This window comes from Hippopotamus amphibius, chromosome 13 (assembly GCF_030028045.1).
Source record: "Hippopotamus amphibius kiboko isolate mHipAmp2 chromosome 13, mHipAmp2.hap2, whole genome shotgun sequence".
Taxonomy (NCBI): domain Eukaryota; kingdom Metazoa; phylum Chordata; class Mammalia; order Artiodactyla; family Hippopotamidae; genus Hippopotamus; species Hippopotamus amphibius.
Window position 1 is genome coordinate 66,002,926 of NC_080198.1, and position 12,313 is coordinate 66,015,238.

The window sequence follows — 12,313 nt, forward strand, 5'->3', positions numbered from 1 at the left end:
TCCTAGGTGGTGCAATAGTTAAGAATCTGCCTGCCAATGCAGGGGACATGGGTTCGAGCCCTGCTCCAGGAAGATCCCACATGTCACGGAGCAACTTAGAGCCCATGAGCCACATGTGCCACAACTACTGAAGCCTGCTCACCTAGAGCCCGTGCTCTGCAACAAGAGAAGCCACCGCAATGAGGGGCCCACACATCACAATGAAGAGTACGCCCCACTTGCTGCAACTAGAGAAAGCCTGTGTGCAGCGACGACGACCCAATGCAGCCAGTAAATGAATAAACAAACAAATAAACAAATAAAATGCATTAATGTTCTCTGCGGTTTCATTTATAATAGCCAAAATTGGAAACAACCCAAATGGGTTCACCTTAATGGGTAAAGGGATAAAGAAACTGTGCTAATATATAAAATAAAATATTATTCAGCAATAAAAAAAGAACAAACTATTGATACCACAAAACCTTGGACTGATCTCAAGGTCAGTCTAATGAGTGAAAAAAGCCATTTTCCAAATATTATACTATGTGATTTCATTAACATAACATTTTCAAAATGACAAAATTATATTCAGGAGATAACAGATTGACAGATGTTGGAGAAGAAGGTTTCAGTATAAAACCTATGAAAGAGTTCCTTTGTAGTGGTAGTTATATTAAAGTATACATATGAAAATATTTCATAAAACTGCACACATAAAAAAGGAGTAGGGGCTTCCCTGGTGGCGCAGTGGCTAAGAATCCGCCTGCCAATGCAGGGGACATGGGTTCGATCCCTAGGCTGGGAAGATCCCACATTCCGCGGAGCAACTAAACCCATGTGCCACAGCTACTGACTCTGCGCTCTAGAGCCCACATGCCACAACTACTGAAGTCCACGTGCCTAGAGCCCGGGCTCTGCAACAAAAGAAGCCACTGCAATGAGAAGCCCACTCACCACAACGAAGAGTAGCCCCCACTCTCCACAACTAGAGAAAGCCCACGCACAGCAACAAAGACCCAACGCAGCCGATAAATAAATAAATAAATTTATTTTTTAAAAAAAGGAGTACATATAAAAACTGGCAAAACCTGAGTAAGTTCTGTGGTATAGTTAATTATATTGTACCTTTGTGCCTGGTTTTGATAATGTTCTATAATTATGTAAATGTACCACTGAAGGAAGGTGGGTGATGGGTACACAGGACCTCTCCATACTGCTTCTGCAACTTCTTATGAACCTGTAATTATTTAAAGAAAATAATTCCTTTTTAGTTTTTTCAGTAAAAAAAAGAACACAAACTTGGTGTCATATACCTTATTAATTCACAAAGTCCTTGGCTTTTAAAAGTAGAAGTCATCTTAAGTGCAGTTACACAGGGAGTGTAGTCATTAAAATTCTAGCAGTAAATGATCAAATATGATAATTCATCTATAACAACATATATCTAGGAGACTCAGAGATGCCCCCAATGTCTGAAGTAGTAAATTTAGTTGTCTCTAGACATGTCTACACACATCTGTATCTTTCATTCTTGGGAAAAAATATAAAAACTTAGTAAGTTTTCAATAAGTAAATATTTATTAACTAATTACTTAAAGTCACTGCCCAGGAGGCAATAAGTAAAAAAATTAATAAATTCACAATTTAGTAACAATCACAAGAAGTAAAAATAAATGTGTTAAGAGAGGGACAGGATATATGGAGTTCAGAGATAGGAAAGATATTTAAAACTAGGAGGTTTCAGAGAAAATTTCATGGAAAAGTTACATTGGAGCTGTCCTTAAAACAGGAAGAATCTAGATAAAGATGGAGAGGAGAGACTCCAATTCAAGACGGCAATGTAGGAAGTTCCTGAACTCACCTCCTCCCATGGACACACCTAATCTACAGCTACATGCGGAATAATTTCCCCTAAAAACAAAACAAAAACAGTCCTCCAAACATCTGGGCTTTGAAGGCCAATGAGGCTCGCAGCCATAAGACCTCAGGAAGCTTGTGTACAGACTCACTTGCCCCAGAGCCCAATGTAGAAGCAGTCCTTTGAAAAGTGCCCAGACTTCATGTAAAGGAGATTTATTTTCTAATTTTAAAGGACTGGTCTGAGAAGCAGGGACCTGTTGGGATGCTCTCCAGGAACAGAGGGTGGTAGGCACCATCTTCCTGCTCTCATTCTGCTTTGCTAAAGCCAGAGGGCACCATCTTCCCACTCACTCTCCCTCTGCTGTGCTTCAGAACACCAGTATCTCCTGGAGGGGAGATTCTACATACACCTGCTGCCCTGGTTTTTTTTTTTAATATCTGGTGACCCAGTTTTTGTGGCTGCCACCCAGGGGATGCCCTTTAATCATCTGTCTCTAGAGACCGGGGCCTGTATTCCTGGGTCTTACAGGACTGTAACAATCAAAGAGACAGTTCTTGGAAGTCTATCACTCCCAGGGCACTACACATGTTGCAAACTGAAATATACCCCCAGTCTTTCTGAGAAAGAGGCCTATTTCCTTGTCCATGAGCTTCAGTCTGAGGGTCAGGCTTCTGGTTTGACACACTAACAGGGACCTATAGAGGTGCTCTCAGAGAACGACAGTGGATACAATCTTTGTGCTCTCCCTATGTCTAACTTCAGCTCACTGGTAGCTTACAGAAAGGAGCGTATAGCCGTGTCTGATTATTTGGTTTTTGTAGTTGCTGCCCTTGATTGCCTGGCTCTAGTGGCCAGGGGGGCTTGCGTTCTTGGGTACCTACCACAGGACTGTAACACTGGAGAGACAATTCTTGTCAGTCCACCTCCCAGGGCACTACACAGATAGCAGACTGAAATGCATCCCCAGAGTTTCTGTGAAGGAGGTACTTGCTAGTCTTGGACTTTTGGCCTTAGGGTTTGGCACACATCTAGAGGATACGAAAGTGCTCTCAGGGAACACAGGCCAGGAAAAATCATCTTTGCACTCTCCCTCTGCCTTGCTACAGTTCAACAATAACTCCAAGAAAGGAGTTTATACACTCGTCTGGAGCCTTGATTTTTGTGAATGCTGCCCAGGGGATACCCTCTAGATTGCCTGGCTCAGGCGGACCAGGGGGGCTTAGGCTTGTGGTCCCATAGAACTACATATATTTGCATACTTTAACAGCTGCTGCCTGAGGGTCTGGCTTCCAATCAATCTAAATTCTAGATGCTGAGTTCTTCCCCTTTGGGACACTAACTGATCTTGGCACAACTTCAACTACTGGGAGCGACTAAAAATAAAAAAGGCTACTTGGACAGAAAAACATAACATATTAATATATGTAGAACAATTTAAACTACAACTCTCAAAATAATTCATCTGAAGATTTTAAATGGTAATACCAACCTTCTAGTAGTATACCTTTTTAATCTCTACCATCATGCAACAATAAAAATTACAGCTTCTAAGAAAATAATCCAGATTTAAAATACCACAAAGAAAGGGAATATAGGCTCAGCAGACTTTTTAACAACAGAAACATGCATGTTATTTCCGGGAACAAATACTGTTTTGGTAGTCAGGATGCTCCTTTGATACTACTAAAACTATTACACTAAACAAAAATATTTTTGACATCTGTTATAACACAAGAAGTAACAGAGTAGAAAGTTGTATTTTAAATCAACTTATGGTATCAGGACCAAAAGATTTCTAAAGAGGAAATTCACATGCTTCCTGTTTACTTAACAATATTCTTTCTCCTTTCTCACATCAAAGAAAAGTTATCTTTATCTAGGAACCATCAATTTCAGCTCATTCTCAAAGAAAACAAACTTGCATTTGAAAGTCACAGTGATCCTTCATTAACTGCTATTATGAAGACAACATTCGTATCGTCTGCAACAATATTTTAAAAGTATCTTTACTTATTTCATATACATATTACCCTCAAATTATTTTTCACAAGTTTCATCTAAGGTTTCCTTAAAATAATGCTCAGTCATGTCACTTTACCTCATGTGAAAAATGAAATATTATTATCTAAAAATACCTCCCAACTAAAAAATTAAATTCCTATAACAGATATAATTAAATGGCTATTCTACCTCAATAGGCAATGACTTAATACATGATTAACACCACCACATTTTTTTATTAAAAAGTTTAGAATACTGCTTTCTAACCTTTTTCCTACCATGGAACAGATAAGAAACTGGCATTACTAAACATGGGGGTAAATAACAGGCTGCCTAAGGACAGAGTTGACTATCCAGGCTTCAGCTATCTCTGCGGCTGAGCTCAATTCCTCTCACGAACACACCAAAATCACAACTATTTACACAACAATCGTCAATGAAAAAGACTGGAACCTACCAGAAAAGATCTTCTACAACTTAAGACATAAAGAAGGAACCCCAACAAGATGGGTAGGAGAGACATATTCATGATACAGTCAAGTCCCATGCCCCAGGTTGGCAACCTACAGACTGTTGCAGAGGTTCTCCCACAGGAGTGAGAGGTCCGAGCCCCACATCAAACACACCAACCCAAGAGTCCTGCACTGGGAAGATAAGCCCTGAAAGCATTTGGCTTTGAAAGGCAGTGGGACTTAAATTCAGGAGTCCCAGAGGATGGGGGAAATAAGAGATTTCACTCTTAAAGAGCACACACAAAATCTCACACACTCTGGGACCCAGGACAAAAGCAGTAATTTGATAGAAGCCTGGGTCAGACCTACCTACTGCTCTTGAAGAGTCTCCCAGAGACACAGGAGGCAAGTATGGCTCAGCCTGGGGACACAAATGCTGGCAGCAGCCATGCTTGGGAACTCTTTCCACCAAGTGACACTGGTGCTGGTGGGTGCCATTGTGGAACCAACCCTCTAGCTTATTAGCCCCAGGACCCAGCCCTGCCCTGGCCCAATAGCTTGTAGGTGCCAGTGCTGGAATGCTTCAGGCCAAGGAGCTAAGTGGGCAGGGACACACCCTATCCATCAGCAGACAGACTGCCTTAAGACCCACTGAGCCCACAGCTGCCTCTGGTCATAACCCTGCACACCAGAGGGCCCAGGACCCAGCTCCACCTGCCAGTAGGCAAGCACAAGCTCCAGAATCCTCTGGGCCCCGCTGCCCCCCAGGAAGCCTGCTCCAGCCTCTGGACCAGCCTCACCTACCAGGCAGTAGACACCAGACACAAGAAAACCACAATCCCACAGCCTGTGGACTGAGCCTGCCATTGGCAGGCCAGACCTTGTCCTGGGACCAACTGAGCAACAGCCTTGCCCACCAGTAGGCCAGCACAAGCTCTGGGACACCTCAGACTCCTTACCAAACTGTCAGGAACCAGTCCCCCTACCAGCCATCTGACACTAGCACTGGAACCCCTAGGCCCTGCAACCAGACTCCAGGACCTGGCTCTGGCTCTGCCTGCCAGTAGTCCAACTCTAACCGAAGCACCTGGTTTCACTCACTAGTGGGCAGGCAACAGCCTCAGGGTCTCCTGGACCCTGACTCTGCCCACCAGTAAGCCAGCACTAGCCCTGAGGCCCCCTGGGATTCTGCAGTCAGCTACCATGTGACCCAGCCCCACCAACCAGCAGCTGGCAGTTTGTGCATAAGGCAGGACCTAGCAACCAATTGGACTGGGGAGCAACCAAGTCTAGAAGACTGCCCACATAGCTCACCACAACAGAAGGACCCTGCAGCCCTCATAAAGGAAACCCCTAGAGATATAATGATGAGAGGGGAGTGTGTTGCTGGGATGCATAGGATGGCTTACACAAAGGGCCACTTCTCCAAAATCAGGAAATATAACTAACCTACCAGATACGTAAAAATACAAACAGCAACTTAGGCAAACTGAGGTGACAGAGAATAATGATCCAGATGAAGGAACAAGATAAAACCCCAGAAGAAGAACTAACTGAAGTGGAATTAGGCTCCTACCCAAGAAAGAGTTCAGGGTAGTGATTGTAAAGATGATCAAAGAACTTGGGAAAAGAATGCATGTACAGAGCAAGAAGTTAGAAATTTTTAAGAAAAACACTTAGAAAATATAAAGTATCACCAAAAAAAGAAGAATACAGTAACTGAAATGAAAAATACATTAGAAGGAATCAACAGTAGACTAAATGACACAGAGGAATAGATCAGTGAGCTAGAAGACAGGGTAGTAAAAAATCATTGATACTGAATAGAAAAAAGAAAAAAAGACTGAAAAGAAATAAGGACAGCTTAAGAGACCTCTGGCACAACATCAAGCACACTAATATTCACATTATAGGGGTCTCAAAAGAAGAAGAGAGAGAACGAAGTTGAGAACACATTTATGGACATAATAGCTAAAAAATTCCCTAATCTGGGAAAGGAAACAGACAGCTAAATCCAAAAAAGCACAGAGAGTTCCACACAGGATTAATCCAAAGAGTAACACACCAAGATACACTGTAATTAAAATGGCAAAAATTAAAGATAAAGAGAGAATATTAAAAGCAGCAAGGGGAAAGCAACAAATAACATACACAGGAACTCCCATAAGGCTATCAGCTGACATTTCAGCAGAAACTCTGCAAGCTAGACGGGAGTGGCACAATATATTTAAAGTGATGAAAGGAAAGAACCTATAACCAAGAATACTCTACCTGGCAAGGCTCTCACTCAGATTTGATGGAGAGATCAAAAGTTTTACAGACAAGAAAAAGGTAAAAGAATTCAGTACCACCAAACCAGCTTTACAAGAATTTTTAAAGGAACTGCTTTAAGTGAAAAAGAAAAGGTCACAACTGGAAACATGAACATTAAGAAATGAAAAAGCTCATCAGTAAAGGCAAACATACAGTTAAAGGTAAGAAATCATCCACACACAAAGCTAGTAGACAAGTTAAAGGACAAAGGTAGTAAAATCATCTACATCCATAATAGGTACTTAAGGGATACACAAAACAATTAGATGTAAATTATGATATAAAAGACAGTAATCGTGATGGGAGGTGAATTCAAGTGCAGAGTTATTAATATGCATTTGAAATTAAGAGACCAGCAATTTAAAGCCATTATGTATATATACATATTGCTACATAAAAACTTCATGGTAAAAACAAGCCAAAAATCTGTAACAGATACACACACAAGAAAAGAAAAAGGAATTCAAATGTAACACTAAAGATAGTCATCAAATCACAAGAGAGCAAAAGAAAAAGGAAAAAAAGACTCACAAAACAACCCCAAAACAATTAACAAAATGGCAGTACGAACATACTTATCAATAATTACCTTAAATGTAAATGGACTAAATGTTCCAATCAAAAGACAGAGTGGCTGAATGGATACAAAAAAAAAAAAAAAAAGACCCATTTATATGCTGCCTAAAAAAGACTTACTTCAGATCTAAAGATCTACACAGATTTAGAGCGAGGCAATGGAAAAGGTATTCAGTGCAAATGAAATTTAAAAGAAAGCTGAGGTAGCAATACTTGTATCAGACAAAATTGACTTTACAATAAAGACTATTACAAGAGACAAAGAGGGACACTACTTAATGATCAAGGGTAAATCCAAGAAGAAGATGTAACAATTGTAAATATATATGCACCCAACTTAGGAGCACCTAAATACATAAAGCAAATATTAATGGATATAAAGAAACTGACAGTAATACAACAATAGTAGGAGACTTTTTTTTTTGGGGGGGGTACACCAAGTTCAATCAGCTGTTTTTATACACATATCCCCGTATTCCCTCCCTTCCTTGAATAGTAGGAGACTTTAACACCTCACATCAATGGACAGATCATCCAGACAGAAAATCAAGAAGGAAACACTGGCCTTAAATGACACATTACACCAAATGAACTTAATAGATATAAATAGAACATTCCACCTGAAAGCAGCAGAATACACATTCTTTTCAAGTGCACATGGAAAATTCTCCAGGATAGATCATATACTAAGCCACAAAACAAGCAGAGGTAAATTTAAGAAAACTGACATCACATCAAGCATCTTTTCCGACCAAAATGCTATGAAACTAGAAATCAACTACAAGGAAAAAAACTGCAAAAAACACAAACACATGGAGGCTAAACAATATGCTACTAAACAACCAATGGATTACTGAAGAAATCAAAGAGGAAATCAAAAAATACGTAGAGACAAATGAAAATGAAAGCATGATGATCCAAAACCTATGAGACACAGCTTAAACAGCTGTAAGAGGGAAGTTTATAGTGATACAAGTTTACCTCAGCAAATAAGGAAAAATCTCAAATAAACCACCTACACTTAAACCTAAAGGAACTAGAGAAAGAACCAAAAATAAAACCTAAAGTTAGTAGAAGGAAAGAAATCATAAAGATCAGAGCAGAAATAAATGAAATAGAGACTAAGAAAACAACAGAAAAGATCAATGAAACTAAAAGCTGGTTCTCTGAAAAGGTAAACAAAATTGATAATCCTTTAGCCAGACACACCAAGAAAAAAGGGGAGAGGGCCCAAATGAATAAAATCAAAGTGAAAAAAGTTACAACTAATACCACAGAAATACAAAAGATTATTAGAGACTACTAGGAATAACCAAATGCCAATAAAATGAACAAACTCAAAGAAATGGATAAATTCTTAGAAAGGTACAAACCAGGAAGAAACAGAAAATATGAACAGACCAATTACTAGTATTGAAACTGAATCAGTAATTTAAAAACTTCCAATAAACAAAAGTCCATGACTTCACAGATGAATTCTACCAAACATTTAGAGAAGAGTTAACACCTATCCTTCTCAAACTATTCCACAAAATTGGAGAGGAAAGAACACCATTCTATGAGGCCAGCATCACCCTGACACCAAAGCCAAAGATATCACAAAAAAAGAAAATTACAATAAACAGAGATGCAAAAATCATCAACAAAATATTAGCAAACTGAATCCATAGTACATTAAAAAGATCATACACCTTGATCAAATGGGATTTTACCAGGGATGCAAAGATAGTTCAATATCCACAAATCAATGTGATACACTACATTAACAAGTTGAAGACTAAAAATCATATGATCATCTCAATGCTGCAAAAAACCCTTTGACTAAAATCAGTATACATTTATAATAAAATCTCTGAACAAAATGGATGTAGAAAGAACATACCTCAACATAATAAAAGCCATATAAGACAAACTCACAGCCAACATCACAATTAAAGGTGAAAAGCTGAAAGCATTTCTTCTAAGATTAGGAACAAGGCAAGCATGCCCATTCTTGCCACATTTATTCAATACAGTACTGGAAGTCTGAACCACAGTAATCAGATAAGAAATAAGAATTATCCAAATTAGAAAGGCAGAAGTAAAACTGTCACTGTTTGCAGATGTCATGATACTATCTATACACAGAAAATCCCAAAGACACCATTAAAAAACTACTAGAGCTCATCAATGAATTCGGTCAAGTTGCTAGATACAAAATTAATATACAGAAATTGCCTGCATTTCTATACATTAACAAGAAACTATCAGAAGAGAAATTAAGGAAACAATCCCATTTATTATTGCATCAAAAAGAATAAAATACTGAGGAATAAACCTACCTAAAGAGGAAAAAGACAGGTACTCAGTAAGCTATAAGACATTGATGAAAGAAATAGAAAATGACACAAACAGAGGAAAAGATATACTGTGTTCTTGGATCAGAAGAGTTAGTATTGTTAAAATGAATATACTGGGACTTCTCTGGTGGTACAGTGGTTAAGTCTCCATGCTCCCAATGCAGGGGGCCTGGATTCGATTCCTGGTCAGGGAACTGATCCCACATGCATGCTGCAACTAAGAGTTCACGTGCCATAACTAAGGAGCCCATGTGTCACAATTAAGGAGATGGCAAGCCACAACTAAGGAGGCTGCCTGCCATAACTAAGACCAAGTGCAACCAAATAACTAATAAAATAAATATTTTTTAAAAAATGAATATACTACCTAAAGCATTCTACTGATTCATGTAATTCCTATCAAAATATCAAGGGCATTTTTCACAGAACTAGAAGAAATAACTTTAAAATGTGTATGGAAACACAAAAGACCCCAAATAGCCAAAACAGTCTTGAGAAAGAAGAATGGAGCTGGAGGAATCACACTCCTTGACTTCAGGCTACACTACAAAACTATAGTCATCAAAACAGTATGGTACTGGCACAAAAACAGACATATAAATGAATGGAATAGGACATTGAGCCCAGAAATAAACCCACACATTTACAGTCAATTGATCTACAACAAAGGAGGCAAGAATATATAATGGAGAAAAGATAGTCTCTTCAATAAGGGTATTTTTAAAAATTAAAAGTTTATTTCAAAACTCATTTAAGAAAAAAAAAAGTGGTGCTGGAAAAACTGGACAGTTATGGTATTACAACATTCTCTAACAGTGGTTAGAGAATATACAAAAATAAACTCAAAATGGATTAAAGACTTAAATGTAAGACCAGAAACCATAAAATTCCTAGAGGAAAACATATGCAGAACACTCTATGACATATATCAGAGTAATATTTTTTCAGATATATCTCCTAAGTAAAGGAAATAAAAGCAAAAATAAACAAATGGACCTAATTAAACTTAAAAGCTTTTGCACAGCAAAGGAAATCATCTAAGAAATGAAAAGACAACCTACATAATGGGAGAAAATATTTGCAAATGATATGACTGATAAGAGGTTAATACCCAAAATATATAAATAGCTCATACAACTCAATAACAAAACAAACAACCTGACTGAAAAATGGGCAGAAGACCTGAACAGATATTTCTCCAAAGAAGACACGCAGATGGCCAGTGGGAAAAGATGCCCAACACTGCTAATTATCAGGGACATGCAAATCAAAACCACAATGTGTTATCACCTCACACCTGTCAACATGGCTATCATCAAAAAGAACACAAATAACAAATGGTGGTGAGGATGTGGAGAAAAAGAGAACTCTCACACTGTTGGTAGGAATGTAAGTTGGTGCAGCCACTGAGGAAAACAGTATGGAGGCATGCATCCCGGTGTTCATAGCAGTATTATTTACAATTGCCAAGATATAGAACCAACCTAAATATCCATTAACAGATGAATGGAAAAGGAGATATGACATACACACACACACACAATGGACTACTACTCAGCAATAAAAAAGAACGAAATTCGCCATTTGCAACAATGTGGATGGACTAAGAGGGTTTTATGCTAAGTGAAATAAGTCAGAGAAAGGAAAGACAAGTACTGAATGATATCACTTTTATGCAGAGTCTAAAAAATAAAACTACTGAATATAACAGAAAGAAGGAGACTTACAGATATAGAGAACAAACTAGTAGTTACCAGTGGGGAGAGCAAAGCAGGGAAGAGCAATACAGGGGTAGGGCATTAAGAGATACAAACTATTATGAATAAAAGAAGCTTCAAGAATATAGTGTACAACCCAGGGAATGAAGCCAATAATTATAATAACTATAAATGGAGTATAACCTTTAAAAACTGTGAATCACTATATTTTACATATGTAACATATAACACTGGACATTAAGTATACTTCGATTCAAAAAATAGCACACTTTTAAAAAAAGTAAATAAGAAATTATATTGGTATAAATAGGAATCAGGAGTTTGGTATAAGAGAAAGAAGCTACAAATATAAGATGTAAGAGTTTAAATGAAAACCCTGTGGACCTGAATTTGAAATGGAAGTATCAATACGAACTAAATACACTATTTTATTTTAAATTAATACACATATTTTCAAGCTCTTTTCTCTGAAAAGACCTAAGAAAAAATAACCAACCCAGTAATAGGTACCCTTAACATCCAGATTATGGTTTCTAAACATGACTTTCCATGAAAAGAAACTAGGCCTCTTAAAAGAAATGGCCAATTCAAAGTCTGAGGTGACAAGATGAGGCAAGAACATTCTGTCAAAAGAGAAAGAAAGGAAGCTAAAAAAGACTGTTGGGATCATGTTCAAAAGACACAGGTACCAACATGACAAGGTTCCCACATGAGATAAGGTCACCATTCACTACTTCTATTCACACTGAACTGGACAGTTATAGCTAGTGGGGGGGAAAAAGTGAAATTAGAAGATAAACATTGGGACCAAACAAATAAGCATTTTATTTTTCACATATGATATGACTGTTTATGAAGAAAATCCAAAAAGCTCTACAGATAAACTATCAGAATTAATTTAGCAAGGTCACTGGATATAAAACCAATGTAAAAAAAAAAATAAGTTGTGTGCCTATATATCAGAAACAAATTAGAAAATAAAATATACAAAATATTACTTAGCATCAGAAACAACTTGGAGAAAAATACTAAGATATGTTTAGAAAAAGCTCCTATTGGTGGAAGAAAACA